The sequence below is a fragment of the Mesoplodon densirostris genome, chromosome 3 (genome assembly GCF_025265405.1).
Source record: "Mesoplodon densirostris isolate mMesDen1 chromosome 3, mMesDen1 primary haplotype, whole genome shotgun sequence".
Lineage (NCBI taxonomy): Eukaryota > Metazoa > Chordata > Mammalia > Artiodactyla > Ziphiidae > Mesoplodon > Mesoplodon densirostris.
In genome coordinates this window covers 129,610,248-129,625,161 of record NC_082663.1, presented here as the reverse complement: position 1 = coordinate 129,625,161, position 14,914 = coordinate 129,610,248, and the positions used below count along the sequence as shown (strand labels likewise).

At 53.3% G+C, this 14,914-nt stretch overlaps 1 protein-coding gene across 2 annotated transcripts in view; it reads right to left on the bottom strand.

Moving 5' to 3' along the window:
• The window catches only part of SYNPO (synaptopodin), a 54,045-nt gene extending 42,314 nt beyond the window's left edge, over positions 1-11,731 (bottom strand). The window contains exon 1 of one of the 2 annotated variants that reach the window (XM_060093657.1): positions 11,643-11,731. The gene's annotated coding sequence lies outside the window, so the exon portion shown is untranslated. The remainder of the gene's footprint in view (positions 1-11,642) is intronic. The other variant, XM_060093658.1, reaches the window with a different exon arrangement.
• Positions 11,732-14,914: the final 3,183 nt, after the last annotated feature.

Sequence of the window (14,914 nt, the reverse complement as noted above, 5' to 3'; positions counted from 1 at the left end):
GCACCCTGGCATTAGGAGTGGGGTGGAGGGTAGTGTCTGGACTGTCCAGAGCTGAGTTCTCTTGGCCGCTAGGAAGAGAGCTTTTGTTGTCCTCAAGAGTCTGAGCTGAGAGTACGTTCCTGCCTTAGCGCTTTTCTCTCAAGGAAGGGATGGGAGCCAAGGTGGGTGGGGGTCTCTTCCCCATGGCTCCAAAGGGGGAGTCTCAACCCCCTCCAACCTCCAGAACTGGTGAGAATGAGGAAGCCTGGCATTTGGAATTATCTTGCTATGTGCTCTGGAAGAGTCACTTCCTTTCAACGGGCCTCAGTTTCCCCAGCTAAAAAAGGCCTTGGGCAGAGTGGTGGGTGGGGATGGCAGTATCCACGATTGAAGGTGTCCCTGAATCCTCCCTGGACTTGCCCTCCCCTGGCAGTTTCCAGTGGGCAGAGTCAGTCCCAGAGGGATGTGCAAATGTGACCCCACATTACTGACCCCTCCCTCCAGACCTGCAGGACAGACTGACCTATCGCGGCCTCCTTTCTTCTTGCCCTGGCCTCCAGCCATCACCACCCTGGCTGCCCAGCCCGCTCTGACTGCTCTTCCTTCTTCCCCGCTTCCCTTCTCCCCACTGTTCCTGTCCTACTCCTGGGACCTAAGGGGCCAGTGTTGGACAAGCGTCATGTGAAGCTGGGAGAGCTCTGGAAGCGTCAGGAAACCATCCCTTGACAAGAGGTAGCTGTGAGGGCCTGGGAAGAACTCCGAGCTGGACACACTGGGTGGTCTCAGGAGAGATGGGTGTCAGCCAGGCCTCATTTCAGCCTCGTGATAGCTTGGTAACTTTGGACCAATCACTCATCTCACTGAATTCCACTTGCCTTCTTGGTAGGATGGAGACTCACACATTCACCTATTCATTCATTCATTCTTTTGACACATATTCACTGAACGCCTGCTCTGTGCCATCCACTATTTTAAGTCCTGGCAGTACACAGTGAACCAAAGAGAAAGAAGCCCTGCCCACGTGAAGCTCACACGTTAGTTGGGGTGGACGGACAATAAATAAATAAAAAAGTATGTCAGAGGGTGATAAGTGCAATGGAAAAATAATTAAGCAGGAAAGGGGACTGGGGAGTGCATGTATCATTAGGACAGAAAAAACAGTGGTATTACTATGATGCTATCTTCTGTTTTGTATGGCATATGTATTTCAGGTTCAGTATTACATTAAATTCTTATATGCAATTAAAAATATGTAAAATCAACATTAGGTGGCAAACTCAGGAACACAAACCCTGCAAGCCCCTGGGAGATGTCTTACGCTAACATTCTGATTATTCGAGCATTCACCACTTTAGAACCTTCATGTTCCACTATGAACCTGTCTACTATCTAGGATTGAGCATTTTTATGGTCTAGTATATAAAAATACGATTTCACATATTAGCTTTATTTCTTTGAGGGTGCTCTTTTCCAAGTTCATTAAATGGATAGAGTGTCTCCTCGATGTAAAACACATGCTATACAATGAGCTTGAGGATAATAGTAATGATATCCTATATGTTACTTTTGTTAAGGGGTGACTGAGGATATAATCAACAAGAGGCACCACTTGTCGAACACTGACCGTGACCATGTGCTGGCACACTGTCCAGGTACATGATATCAAGCATGATCTTGTTTATTCCCCACAGTAACCTTAGAAGGCAGGTACCTACTACTATTCACATTTAACAGATGGAGAAACAGAGGCTGAGGGAGGATAATCTCTGCCCATGGTCCCAGAGCAGGAAAACAACCAAACCAGGACCTGACAGATACCTGGCAACTGATATGATCACTTGTGGAGGGGGTGGTCTCCCCAGGGTCCGGGGAGAGGCCATTGTGCACAGTGCACAAAACTCTTTATTCTGGGCTTGTCTCTGCCATGCCCTCTGCACACCTGGACATGTCCCCTCACTCCTGGGCCTGAGTGACCCCCAACCACACAAATACAGGGCTGGGCTTGGAGTCTCCAAGTGCCCTTCTGGCTCTGGATCGCCTGAGTCCTGGTACCCAGGATGCTGGGAGCTTGAGCCCATTCCAAATGGACACACCAAATCCAGTCTGCTCACCAAATCAGCCAAGTTCCCTGCACGTCACATCTATTTCTGCCCTGCTGGGTTTATAAATATGTGGTCCAGGGAACTAGCTTCAGTGGCACTGGAGAGACTGAAGTCATGGCTATAAATACAGGGCCAAGGCTGGGGTCAGGCAGGGGTGCTGCAGGGCCAACGCCAGCTTAGAAAACCACACCCTGCGGGTCCCACATGCCGTCCAGTCTCCTCCTGGACACACAAGAAAATGGAGGCCCAGAGGGGCAGGGACGTGCCCAAGGTCACCCAGGCAGTGAGGTCAGAGGTGGGCCTGGACCACAAGGCTTCTGGTTCTGAGTGGAGGCTGCTCTTCACGCCACCTACTACCCATCATCACAAGTCTCCACCCCGCCCTGGGGCTCACCCAGTTTAGCAAGAGCAAGATCTTATAATTTAAGTTTATAAAATAAACCTCTACTGATAACATACTGCTTTTTATCTGTTGGAAATATTGGGGGCTTTCAAATTTTTCATTTGAGAAAGTGTTCTATGACTAAAAATTCAGCAAATTACTACAATATCTACCTCCTACTCAATAGGATCCCCCCCTCTTCACTGTGCCACATGGCCCAGCCACATGCTGGAGCCCAATGTACTGACCCAACAGCCAATTGTGTGAACCACTTCCCAACTCAGCGCTCAGTGACATCGCTTTGGTAGCTTGAAATCAGCTATGGTGGGAGTCATTCCACCATGGATATGGGCAGATGCTACAAATCAGGGCTTTTTTTGGCTCCAGAGAGCCAGTTGTTAAACATTTAACAGCACACCACTGGCTAAGACCATGGCTAGTAAATCCCTGCCGTGCCTGTTTCCTGGCTATCTGAACTTGGGCCAGTTATTTTACCTCTGTGAGCCTCCATCTTTCCATCTGTAAAGTGGGAACTATAACCACACCAGCATCCTAGCTGCTGTGAGGACTAGATGAGCTTGTGCCCCAAAGGGTTAGCACAGCAGTTCCCAAAACCGTCTGCCTGATAGATCTCCCAAGATCTTTTACACATTCCAAAGCCCTGGCCACACCCTAAGCCAATTCAATCACAACCTCTGAGGCATTGATATATTTCAAAATTTCCCAGGTGATTCCAATGTGCAGACAGGTTTGGGAACCACTTTGCAAGCGCTCAGCAACTGTCCAGGAGCCACAGAGGGATAGGGGGCAATGCCAACCCCTTATCTCTGTTCCATTTAGCTCGTGGGGTTTCATGAAAAAAAGAAGTATTATAAAAGTGTGCGGGGATTTGCGTGTTTGTTTGTTCTGTGTAAAGAGCTAATCTGCCTAAGTAGCATGCAGGAGGTGCTGCTTCCAGAGACCACAGAAGGAGGGGCCTTTGCCCTTTTCCTTCCAGATGTGTACCTGGCCACCCCACACTCCACAGCAGATGGGCCACAGGCTTATAAACCCCAAGGAGGCCTCACTTCATGTGGTACTCAGCTGGCCAGCTGGGGAGATGGAGACCTCAGCCTGGTCTCTCCCTCACCGCCTAGAGAGAATTAGGCTGGCTCTTCTCAACCCACAGGCCAAGGTGCACAAGGCTTGGCTTAGCCTGGGAGACATCAAGCCGCTGGCTTGGAGGACTCAGATTAAGAACAAAAACATCAGTGCTTATGCCAAGGGCTTGGGGCCTCAGCCCAGCTTCTCCCTGGACCACCACCAACAACAGCCAGTGATAAAAATAATAATAATGGTGCCTGACATTTATTGGATTCTTCCTATGCACTAGGATATAGCATAGCAAGCACCTTGAAAGGCAGTCTAGTATACAACTGTGTGGTCCAGTATAGTGGCCACTAGCCACATGTGCTACTAAGCTTTTGAAAGGTGCTGAGTTCAAACTGAGATGTGCTACAATGCATACCAGATTTCCAAGGCTTAGAACCCAAAGAAGAACGTAAAGTGTCACATTAATGACTTTTTTTAGATTTATTACATGTTAAAATGATACTATTTTGGATTTAAGTGAACATATAATTAAGATAAATTTCTCAGGTTCCTTTTTTTTCATCTGTTTCTTTTTACTTTTTTAGTGTGGCTTTTAGAAAATATAACATTACATATGTGTTTGCATTTATTTCAATGGACAGCGCTGGCATAGAGGTTAGGAGGGCAGGCTCTCTAGGGCCCCACTCCTGGGCTTCGAATTGTATTCTGGATTCTCCTACTTACCAGCTGTGAGACCTTGGGCAAGTTATACAACTCTCCATGCCTCGGTTTTCTCATCTGTCCAACTAGGATAATAATAGTACCTACCTCTTGTGGTTCTAATGTGCCTGGCACAGAGGAAGCACTCAGGAAAGACAAGCTGTCAGGGAACCACCTGGCCCTGGGCTAAGTGATATCCTTGGATCATCTCATGCCTCAGTAGGTGCTGAGCTCCCTATCACTGGTGGTGAACAAGCAGAGCCTGGGAAACTCCTTGGCGGGCTGCTCTGGAGGGAGTCCCAAAGTTGAATGAGGGTGGGGGAGGCACTGGGTGAAACGGTCTTTGAAGCTGGCTCCCAGCACTGACCCTGCGTTACGCTGCTGTCTGTCCCTTGCTTGGTGTTCTCTACTCATCCTCTCTTCCTCACCATGTCCTCTTTTCCTTTCCCAAATCTTTATTCAACCCAACTGAATGTAATAAACGTTTATAGGTGCCAAGGAAGGTCAGCACTGTGCAGGACACAGGGGAGAACAGAGGGAAAGTAGAAGTGGTTCCTGCCTTCCAGGAGTCTAGTGTGGTCAGAGGGGCATGAGACAGGTGCTTGGATAGTTATAATACAAGGTGTGAGGTGGCAAGAGCCGTGAGATGCTATTCAACCTCTCTGAGCCTCCGTTTCCTCATCTGTAAAATGGGGCCAGTGATAGCACTACCTTCTAGGCACTGTTGTGAAAATTAAATGAGACGATGTGGGAGAAACACTTGTCACAGTGCCAGGCATATGGACGGGCTCAGGAAGTGTTGGTTGTTACCCTGGCTCCACAAGGGCTGGCCTCGCATCAGTTTTGCTACCCGTTCACTCATTCAGCAAGCAGTTTATAAACATATCCTATGAACCCGGACTGCTCTGGGAGCTGGGAGTACAGTGGGGGCTTGGATGGGTTGAGAGCAGGGCAGGCTGGCACAGGGAAGGCAGGGAGTGAGCCATTAGATGAATAAAGAAACCAAGTAATTTCAAAACTGAGAAGTGCTCTGAAGGTGACAGAGGGAAGAAGCTCACCCCCTACTCTAGTGCAACCACTATCACATCACTAAGTGCTAGATAATGCCTGGCACCTAGTAGGTTCTCAATAAATGCATGCCAAGCAGATCTCAAATGAGAGACACTGTGGGGTGTGGAAAAGAGTGGGACTGATTCTGCCTAGGAGCCTTCCCTGACTGGGGGAACCACATTGTCGGTCCACTAATGACCTGGCAGGCTCGGAGGCAGGAGCCCAGGGGTGGAGGTCTGGGTTCAAGGTGGAGTTATGATCACCTCGTGCAAGCCACTGACTTCGGGCAAACCCTTTCTCCTCACTTGCCTCCATTCACCCCACCATACAGGGAGGGGGTGGACAAGGTGCTTCCCAAGGGTTCCTCCAACCATGTGGATTACCCTGTCCAAGACTTTGTGTCCTGGTCCTAGTGGGCCGTGGGGCGGGGGTGGGAGTTGAGGCCGTGCAGCATGGAGAGACCGGGGGTGGGATGTGCTCAGGCCTCCCTGGGGACCCCTCACCTTCAGCACAACCTGTGGGAAGAGCTGGAGTCAGGAGACACCAACTCAGAGCGGCTCGGTGTTGGGACTGGAAGGGAACTAAAGCCCCCATCTCAATCTCAAATCCCCTTTCACAGGGGATGCAGCCTTGTGCATCTCTGGTGTCAGTGGCCTCACTTTCCCCAGAGGCAGCTCATTCATCCCATCTTTCGCATCCCTTTCTAGAGAGGTGAAATCTCCCCCCACTCCACCCCACTGATTTTAATCCCATTTTCTGAGTATTTTCTATTCCCTTCCTCAAGCTAAACCTCAGTCCCTTCAACTATTCCATATAGGGAAGAATTTTCCGACCCCTTCTGTCCTGTTCACACTCCTCTACTCTCAACCCAGTCTGTCAGATTCTCAGAACTAAACTGACCACAGTAATCCAGGAAAATCAAAGCCAGCATAGACCAGGGCAAGACCATGACCTCCCTCATTCTGGGTACTCTATCTTTATTAATGCAGCCTAACATCAGATTAGCTTTTCCCCCCTTTCAACTGCTATATCTCTGCTGAATTATATTGTCTTTATGCTTCACCAAGACATCACTATACCACTGCTGCTTTTATGCCACATCTCCCACACCCTGTACATGTACAGCTGGCATTTTGAGCCCAGTGGAGGACTCTGATACGTATTTTAGTTAGTTTGGCCCTCGACTGGAAAGGATTCTCAGTGGATGGTGGAGCCAAGGTAAAAGAAAATAATAACCACCACCACACACATACAAAATGAAATAAAATAATGGAAGGGAAATACGTTTTGTCAACAGGCATCCAATGCTATTATTAAGCAAGCTCAGGACATGCTTGTTGAGGTAATGGCTGGCTGGATAAACTAGTGTGAGGGTGAGAGATGCTGGATGGTGAGGTCTAGGGGATAGAGGTGAGTCTCAGGAGTCGGGGCAGGTGACGGAAGGGAGCTATGGCAGAGACCCTGGAAGAGGAGGCTGGAGGACACTGAGCCTACTTGTGACGCGAGAGTTTGTCCGACCCGACCCCCTGTCTCTCCTCTCCGCACACGCAAAGACGTCCAGCCCTGTGCCCTCCACTCTCTGTGACTTCTCTTCCCGGGGCCTGAGAAAAGGGCAGCATCATGTTGCTGGTCACATGGTGTGGAGAGTGGGGGGGTGAAAGTGCTGATCCCAGGGCCTGGCACAGAGCCAGGGCCTAGTGCCCTCAGAGACAGGGAGGGGCACCGTGCTCTGGGCCCTGCTGCTCCAAGCCCGCTTTCCCATATGCAGACTGGGGCTGATTACAGTGTCCACCTCGTGGGGTTGCTGTGAGGCTTAAACAAGTTCATCCAAGTAAAGGGCTTAGAGCTCCACAGTAAGTGCCTGGTAGGTGTTACTATAATTGCAGCAAGGGGCTGGGCTACTGTGTGCCGTGGCTGTGTGGGAAGCGAGGCGCCCAAGCTGGAAGGGGCTGCAGAAGCCCTCCGTCCCAGCACCTGCCCTCCTGCTCGGAGCTCCTACGCCGTGTGTCTGTGCATACGTGTGTGTGTGTCTCTCTGTGTGGGACTCTGTGTGTGTGTGTGTGTGTGTGTGTGTGTGTGAGCGCGTGTGACGAGGGTTGCTGGAATCTGTCTGCAGAGCAGCTGCGAGTGGCCCAGGAGGTGGTCAGCCAGACCAAACAACCCCAGCGCTTGGAGCTCTAGGCTTTTCTCTGATTCTGTTTGCTTTCTTTCTCTCTTTTCCGGTTCTCCTTCAACCGATTCCTGCTTCCAGGGAACAGCGTTGGAAGGAAGCCCTGGCTGGGTCGGTACAGGGCCCTCCCCACCTCCCTCTCCCCACAAGGTTTCCCACCCTCTCGCCTCCACCCCTCCAGTCCCTGCCTCACCTCCACATGGACCCCACTCAGGCCCCTTCCCTTTTAGAGCCTTAGTTTTCCCGGTTTCCTCCTTTCTCTCAAGATCCTTCAGGTAGGAAGCCAACCCACACTCCTGCTGGCCGTGACAGTGAGGTGTACTGTTACTGCCCGCCCTCTGCCTGGGGACAGGGACCGGGACAGAGCAGCCCTCTCGGAGATGTTTTTGGTAGCGTTTGTGGCAGGACCTGAAACCGGTCCAGAGGGGAGATGCCTTCCCAGGGCTGCAGAGCCTCTGGCTGCCTGACCTTCCTGCTCCAAACGCTGTGGCCCCAACTGGGGACAAGTGGGATGATTTGAAGCAAGCATTTTGAGGGGCCTGGCCCCTGAGGTCAGCCCAGGACCTGGCTTCGGGCCTCCAGGTTCCTGCTCAGCTAGAGTAGTGTTCCCTGAGAACCTACTACATGCCAGGAGTTTTAGGTTGGCTCGTTTAATCCCCAGAGCCGCCCGATGAGGTCCCTAGGTGCTACCCCTGGCCCAGTTTTATAGCTGAGGAAACTGAGACTCAGAGGGTGAAGGAACCTGCCAGAAGGCACAGAGCCAGCAGAACCAAGGCCTGGGAAAGAGTTGGTGCTTTACCCTCATCTCACTGCACGGGGCTCCGGGGCCCCTCCCCTCTGTGAAGTGGTGAGGACACACCCTCCCTAAGTCAGCAGAGTTATCCTCAGGCCTGATACCTTTGAGCTGCTATTTACAGATACAGTGTCTGCCAGGTCTTCTGTACCATCAGCTCCTGACTCTTCATGACAACCCATTTTACAGATCAGGAAAGTCAAGCTAAGAGAGATGCAGGGACCTGGCAAGGTCCCATAGCTGCAGCAGGAGCAGAGTGCAGGTCCACCTGATCTCTTTCCTTTTTCTTTTTTCCTAACCCAAGAGCAAACTTCAGCTTTCCTTTGCCTGAAAATACTGTCAGTAGATCTGGGTGTGACCCTGTAGGTGAATTGCTCTGTCACCGCTCCACACTCTGCACGTAGCAAACCCGGGAAAAAGAAATCAAGGTGAAATCTAAGGAAGTAGAGCCCCTGGGCATCACTTTGGGTAGATGAGCCAAGTTTAACTAGAATCCTCTGCCTCCGTTGGAACCCATGGCAGAGCCCACCATGGGGGACATGTTTAAGCAGACAGTGGTCATATGAAGAGTTTCATTTTCCAGATGAGAATGTTTCCTTAGGAAGAGGTTGCTCTTTAAGTCCGTGCCCTCCCCACTAATCAGTGCCACCTCCCACTCCCTGGCCAAGTTGATCTCTCTGTAACGATGCCCATAAGGCTGCCCACGTCTCCATTGGCCCTTGGCCTTGGGTGTAGCTGCTGATAGTTCCCAGGGCCACTGAAAGCCAGTTCGAATGTGATAAGTTCTGCAAGCAGGGACTTTGCCCCTGACCCCAGCCAGCTGCTTCCCCAGAGTTTGAGGCAGCTAGTCCAGCCCACAAGGGAACCTGGGCTCAAGGAGTATGGATGACTCCGTGTGGCCCCTCCCTGCTCAGGGAGTCCCTCCCCAGACTCACAAGGTTTGTCCCCACCTCCTTCCCCAGAAAAGCACTCTTCTAGAGGAAAAAGAACCCTCTAGAGGTAGATGGATGTTGCTTCATTTTAGGACAGAACTAGAAAATTACTTTAGCCTCACTGAGGACAATATCTCCTGGGGGTGGTAGGGACACTGAGACCCCAAAAGGTCAGGGAGCTTGTCCTGGGCTCCTTCATGGGCACTTGCTGCCTCCCCAAGAAGGGGCCATGCATTCATCCCCACCAAGGATGCCATCCACATCCTTGAGCCCTCTGGATGCCCTCTTCCCAGTGCAGGATGAGACAAGTCAGACAGTCTGGGAAGGTGCACTTCCTGCAGCAGGGAAATGCCGTGCTGGCCTAGAGGGTTGGTGATGAGACAAATTACCAATGAAGGTCCATGAAAAAGCAAACATTGTCCTGAGTAACAGTAACAGCAACAATGAGCCACCCAGGGGGGTGGGGGTGAGGGGCATGAAGAGCACATGCTCAGTGGTGCCAGCCCCAAGCAGCCCAGCCTGGAGGAGTGAGGAGGCCTCTGCCAAGGGGCCTCCCACATGCCCTGCATCCTCCCGGGGCACCTTTCCTGGGCCAGTCCTGGGTTGGCACATACAATGCAGCCAAGTGGCCAGGGAGCCAGGGCTGAATGACAGGAAAGGCTGAAGTTAGGGCGGCCCCTCGCCTACCCACCCATCCCGGCGATTCAGTGCAAGGCTGAGGCAGGACAAAGCACTTGAAAACGTCAGTCAGGGAACAACCTCTTTCCCCAGCTCCCTGCCTCTGACCTTGGGCACCTAGTCTCAACCTCGGATGGGCTGATCTTTTTCCCAGCTCTGCCCATTCCATTCCCAGTCCCTTCCCACACAACACACACACACACACACACACACACACACACACCACTCCAAGGTGACACAGAATAACAGGGCTGCTAATCTGTGGAGGCCAAAAAATGTTCGACACAGCAGATCACATCTTTAGGTCCTAGATAGCCAGAACCAACACTCTCATGAGCATTTAAAATGGTAGAAATGTAAAGAGGGCCTGTTGCTAAAATGGAGAGGACCCCAGGGATCTCCTAGCAGACCTCAGTCTTCATTCATTTGGGTTGTTTATATTTTTATTTAAATCCACTCCCTGGTTTGAGGTGCTTTTATGTATTTTCCCCTAATGGAGGGGGTGAAAATAACACACAACCCTTGTTAAAATGAAAACTGGCAGTCCCCGTGGCACCATCTCCTCAGCCGCTGGTGCTGTGCACACCACGCTTTGGGAAATACTATCTTGGTCCACACTTGCCTTTGTGGGGATGGGGAAACTGAGACCCAGAGTCAGGAGGGGACCCATCCAACACCCAGAGCAAGGCAGTGCCAGGGCCACCCCCAGGACCCAGAGCCCAGCTCCCGGCAAGGCTTGCTCTTTAGGGAGAGAAGACCCAGGACTCAGGTCACAGAGCTCCCCCAGAGTGGGGTGCCCCTATTTGCCATAGAATCTGAGTGCAGCCTTCTTCCAAGGAGCCCTTGTCCCAGTCATCCCCTGACCCCTGCGGGTTCGGACAGCCCCCATACTGTCTCCCTCATGCCGTGGGCAAGCTGTCCCCTGTCTTGGGCTTGGTTTCCTCACCTCCAAGGGCTACAGTGAAGATGCCAAGCTCCTGGAGACAAGCACTCTGAAAAAGATGACGGCAGATGTGGGAGAAGAGATTGTTGTCAGCCCCTTGCTCTACGCCTCAGCCTTTCTCTCTGGGAAAGGGGTAGAGGTTGTGCAGGTGTGTGTGAGGAGACTGAACTGGGCTGGAGGCAAAAGGAAGGAGGGCGGTGGCTACAGGGTAGTCTCAGCATGGAAGGACCGCCATCAGCTCGGCTGGGTGTCCCCTCACCCCAGAGGACCCTCCCAGGAGGCAGCCAGTGGGCTCTCAGGCTTTGGGTGTTAGGTAGGAGTCCGCCCAGGACTCAGGCCACAGGAGGCCAAGGGGGAGACTCATTTGGTCCTGCGAGCAGGGACACCCCACCAACCTGCAGACATGCTTACACACACACACACCCCTGACACACAGACCACCCACCCATGCAACATGCACACACACAGAAATCAGAGTCACGCACGCTCTGGTACACATGCAAATGACCCCGACCCTCCCTACCCCCCCAGCCGCCCCGGGGCACACAATGGGGGCCAGCCTGCGTCTCTCCTCCCCGCAGTCCCAAGCGCCAGGCCTGGCGGCGTCTCTGTCCCGCTGCCTGGGAGACACATGTGGTTTCAGTTAGCAGCAGAGCGGGCATTTCCGTCCCAGACAGCCGGGCCCTGCCAGGGGCCCTGCCCCACAGGCGCCCTCAAGAAGGGCCACCTTGGTCCCCACTCCTCCACTGGCCATCCCAGCGACCCTGGAGGCCCCTCTCCCCTGGAAGACCCTGCTCCCGTCCTCCATGGACTCCCCCTCACCTGGAGCCGGAATCCGCGCCCAATCTCGCAGGGACCGGCTGTGCCCGGGCTCCAGCCCTGCCCGCCTGCCTCCTGGCTCCTGCTCTGTCTTGAGCAGGCTGAGCGGGATGGGAGGAGGGCAGGGTGTCAGGGGCGGGCGGGAGGGAGGGGAGGGGGCGTGTGGAAATGAAACTTTAATAACAGAGCCCCTTTTGTTTCCGAGCATATGGGATATTTCATACATACTGAAGACATTAGCCGTCTATATTTTTAAGGGCTCGGGCTAAAGGATGAATAAATACAGCCCATATTCTGCTCCGCAAACACGCACATGCAGAGTGCTGACTTCTGGAGCATTTCAAAACCCAAAGAAAAAGCCCCCGGTGACACTGGACACTTAAAAATAAATGTTTCCAAAACCTCAGGCTCGCCTTGCCCCCTCTTACAGCCACCTGGAGGCCGTGGGGCTCCTTTTCTCCCACTGCCCTCCTCCACCCCCTCCACCTTCCACTCTACAGCAGGAAGAGCAAGGCCCTGGAATCCAGCTCCTATCCCAATTCTCTTTCTCAGGCCCCTCAACCCCCAGCAGGATCCCAGAGTGTCAGAGTTCCAACAGAGCTTGGAAATCTTTGCCCTCCTCATTTCAGAGACAGGGGTCCAAGGCCCAGAAAGGGGCAGGGACTTGCCTGAAGTCACACAGCAAATCAGGAGCTTGAGGCAGGGGGCAGTGCCTTCTTCTTTCACCAGGAGGGATCCCACACTTCCCCACCTCGTGTAGGGGGTGGGGGAGACCCCAGAGCCCCAGAGGGAGGGCTGAGGTGTGGGCTGGGAGAGTGCCCGCCTGCCTTTTCCACTAGAGTGCTGCTCTGGGCACCCATCCAGGGGAGACGTCAGCAGGGCTGGAAACTGGGCTGGCCCCAGGAAATCCCCTTCAGGCTCGCAGATCCCAACAGGCCTGGAGGCCCCAGGTGAGGGAGCCTCCCTCCCTGACAGCTCGGCTCCCAGTTCCCTTGTGCCTTCCATCTGTCCTCTGTGAGGAAAAACAGAGGCCCAGAGAGGGCGAGACCTTGGCCAAAGTCACAGCGCAAGATGATGGCAGAGTGGGAAAGTGAACTGGCATCTTCAGACTCTGGGCTTGCTGGCATGCTTTGCTGGTGAGCTATTCCCCAGCTCCCTCCAGGAGGAGGGCCCCTTCCTCCTGGTCTGCAGTTTCCCCCACTGATGTTTATTCACCCCTCACTCTTGTTCAAGTCCAGGCTCTCCTCGCCAACTACCTAACCATCCGTTTAGTTGAGCAATTAGCACGGTGCTTGACACAGAGTACGTGGCCATAATAAATGTGAAGAGTTTATTAGGATGGTATTGACTGAGTTTCTACCCTGCACCAAGCCCCATGCCAGGCACAGGAGACCAGCCCACACCCTCCCAGCCTCCCTCTTTGGGAGAAAGTGAGGCTCAGAGAGGTTCTGATGCTTCCCCAGGCCACGCTGGTGGTAGGTACTGGGGCTGGGCCTCCAACCAGGATTTCCTGAGTCCAGAGTCAGTGCTTGTAACCCTCTGGGGGCTCAGTCGTCCCTTGCCCCACCCTCTACCCTGGTCACAAGACTTCCCAGCACTGTGTTATTACTGAATGTCTCTATACGCAATAGAGCAGGCAGGCAGAGCACCCCCAAAACCCTTCCTAAAAAGGAGCACTGATGCAGGAGCTGGAGCCCTGGGTTCTTGGCCTTGTTCTGCCCTTAGCAGCTGTGTGAGGTCCCATTGCTAAGGTTCTTCTCTGTGAAGCAGAGATAGATGTTGTGCTGAATTATGAAGATCATGTGATATAAAGGATGCGAGAGGGGGGCGCTTTGCCAGGTATGTGGTGATTTCCCTGTCTGGAATTTTATGCTGTGGATGGATCCTGGCATATAATCCTGTCTAGGTTCCAACACGCCGTGACTGGCCTCCTTGCCAGTCAGTGGCCCTCGCCGGGACTCGCATCAGCCTCTAGAATCAGCTTCTGGAAGAAGCCCCTTCCTCTCGTCCCTCCCCCATAGTGACCCCACAGCAGCCCCGTTTGCCCTACAGCAGCCAATGAGTCAGAGGGGCAATCAAGGCCCCCGGGAACCTGGTCCCCACCTGAACCTCCCCCTCCTTCCCAGCCCAGACCCTCTACCCACGTCGGCCTGGCATCCTTGGGCCTCCAGAAAGCCTTTCTGCCTCCTAGTGACCTGAACTAGCACCACCACCACCCACCCATCTCTCCCGCTTCTATCATCAGTTTACTGATGAGGAAGGTCCACGAGCTTCAGGGCACAAACCTGCCACACTTTATTGGTGACAGCTCAGAGGGCTTTTTATTTATTTATTTATTTATTTATTTTTGCGGTACGCGGGCCTCTCACTGTTGCGGCCTCTCCCGTTGCGGAGCACAGGCTCCAGACGCGCAGGCTCAGCAGCCATGGCTCACGGGCCCAGCCGCTCCGCGGCACGTGGGATCCTTCCGGGGCACGAACCTGTGTCCCCTGCATCGGCAGGCGGACTGTCAACCACTGCGCCACCAGGGAAGCCCAGAGGGCTTTTTAGAAAGGGGTCTTCCGATGAGTTCTTGGCCGGGTTCTGTAAGGTAGGAAGGTTTCCAGGCAAGTGAGAGGTTGTTGTCTTGATGCTAATTATTTCACAAGATAATAATCAAACAGCCATTCGCGGAGCACTTACTCTGTGCCAGGCACTTGCTAGCATTTCAAATGCATTGTCTGCTTGCTCCTGACAACCTGACAATGGCAAGAGGCAGGTAGGGTGGCTAACCTGTTGGCCTGAAGCCCTCCACCTGCACGGGGCAGAGCCGCACTCACCCGTGGCCCGCCCAGCACCAGCCTGGCCTCCTCACCGGCTTTTAGGTCAGTGTTTTCCATCTCACTGACAGTGGGAGCCTCTGGGGGAGTGAGATTCGGCCTCAGAGCCTTCGTCCTCCCCACAGCTGTGCTTTGCTCTTAACCAGTGTGAGGGAGCGGGCTGGATTGAACACTGGACTGATCCTGGTGAGATTCTCTGATGGAAGGAGGTGGTGTGTCTGTACATGTATGCGTGCTGCTTCTCCAGCCTGGCAAGGCCAGCCCAGCCCACGCGGAGCTGTGACAACGCTGTGTCGCCTGGAAGGCAGTGGGCACTCACATGTGATCCTGCTGCTGCTAAGCATGAGGGTTTTGATCCACTGTGCTTTCAGTCCTGGCCAGTCCGTCCCTCCCATGGCAACCTGGTGGTCCCTGCTCCCAGGAGGTCGCTATATTGAGGGGCACAGTGCACTACTG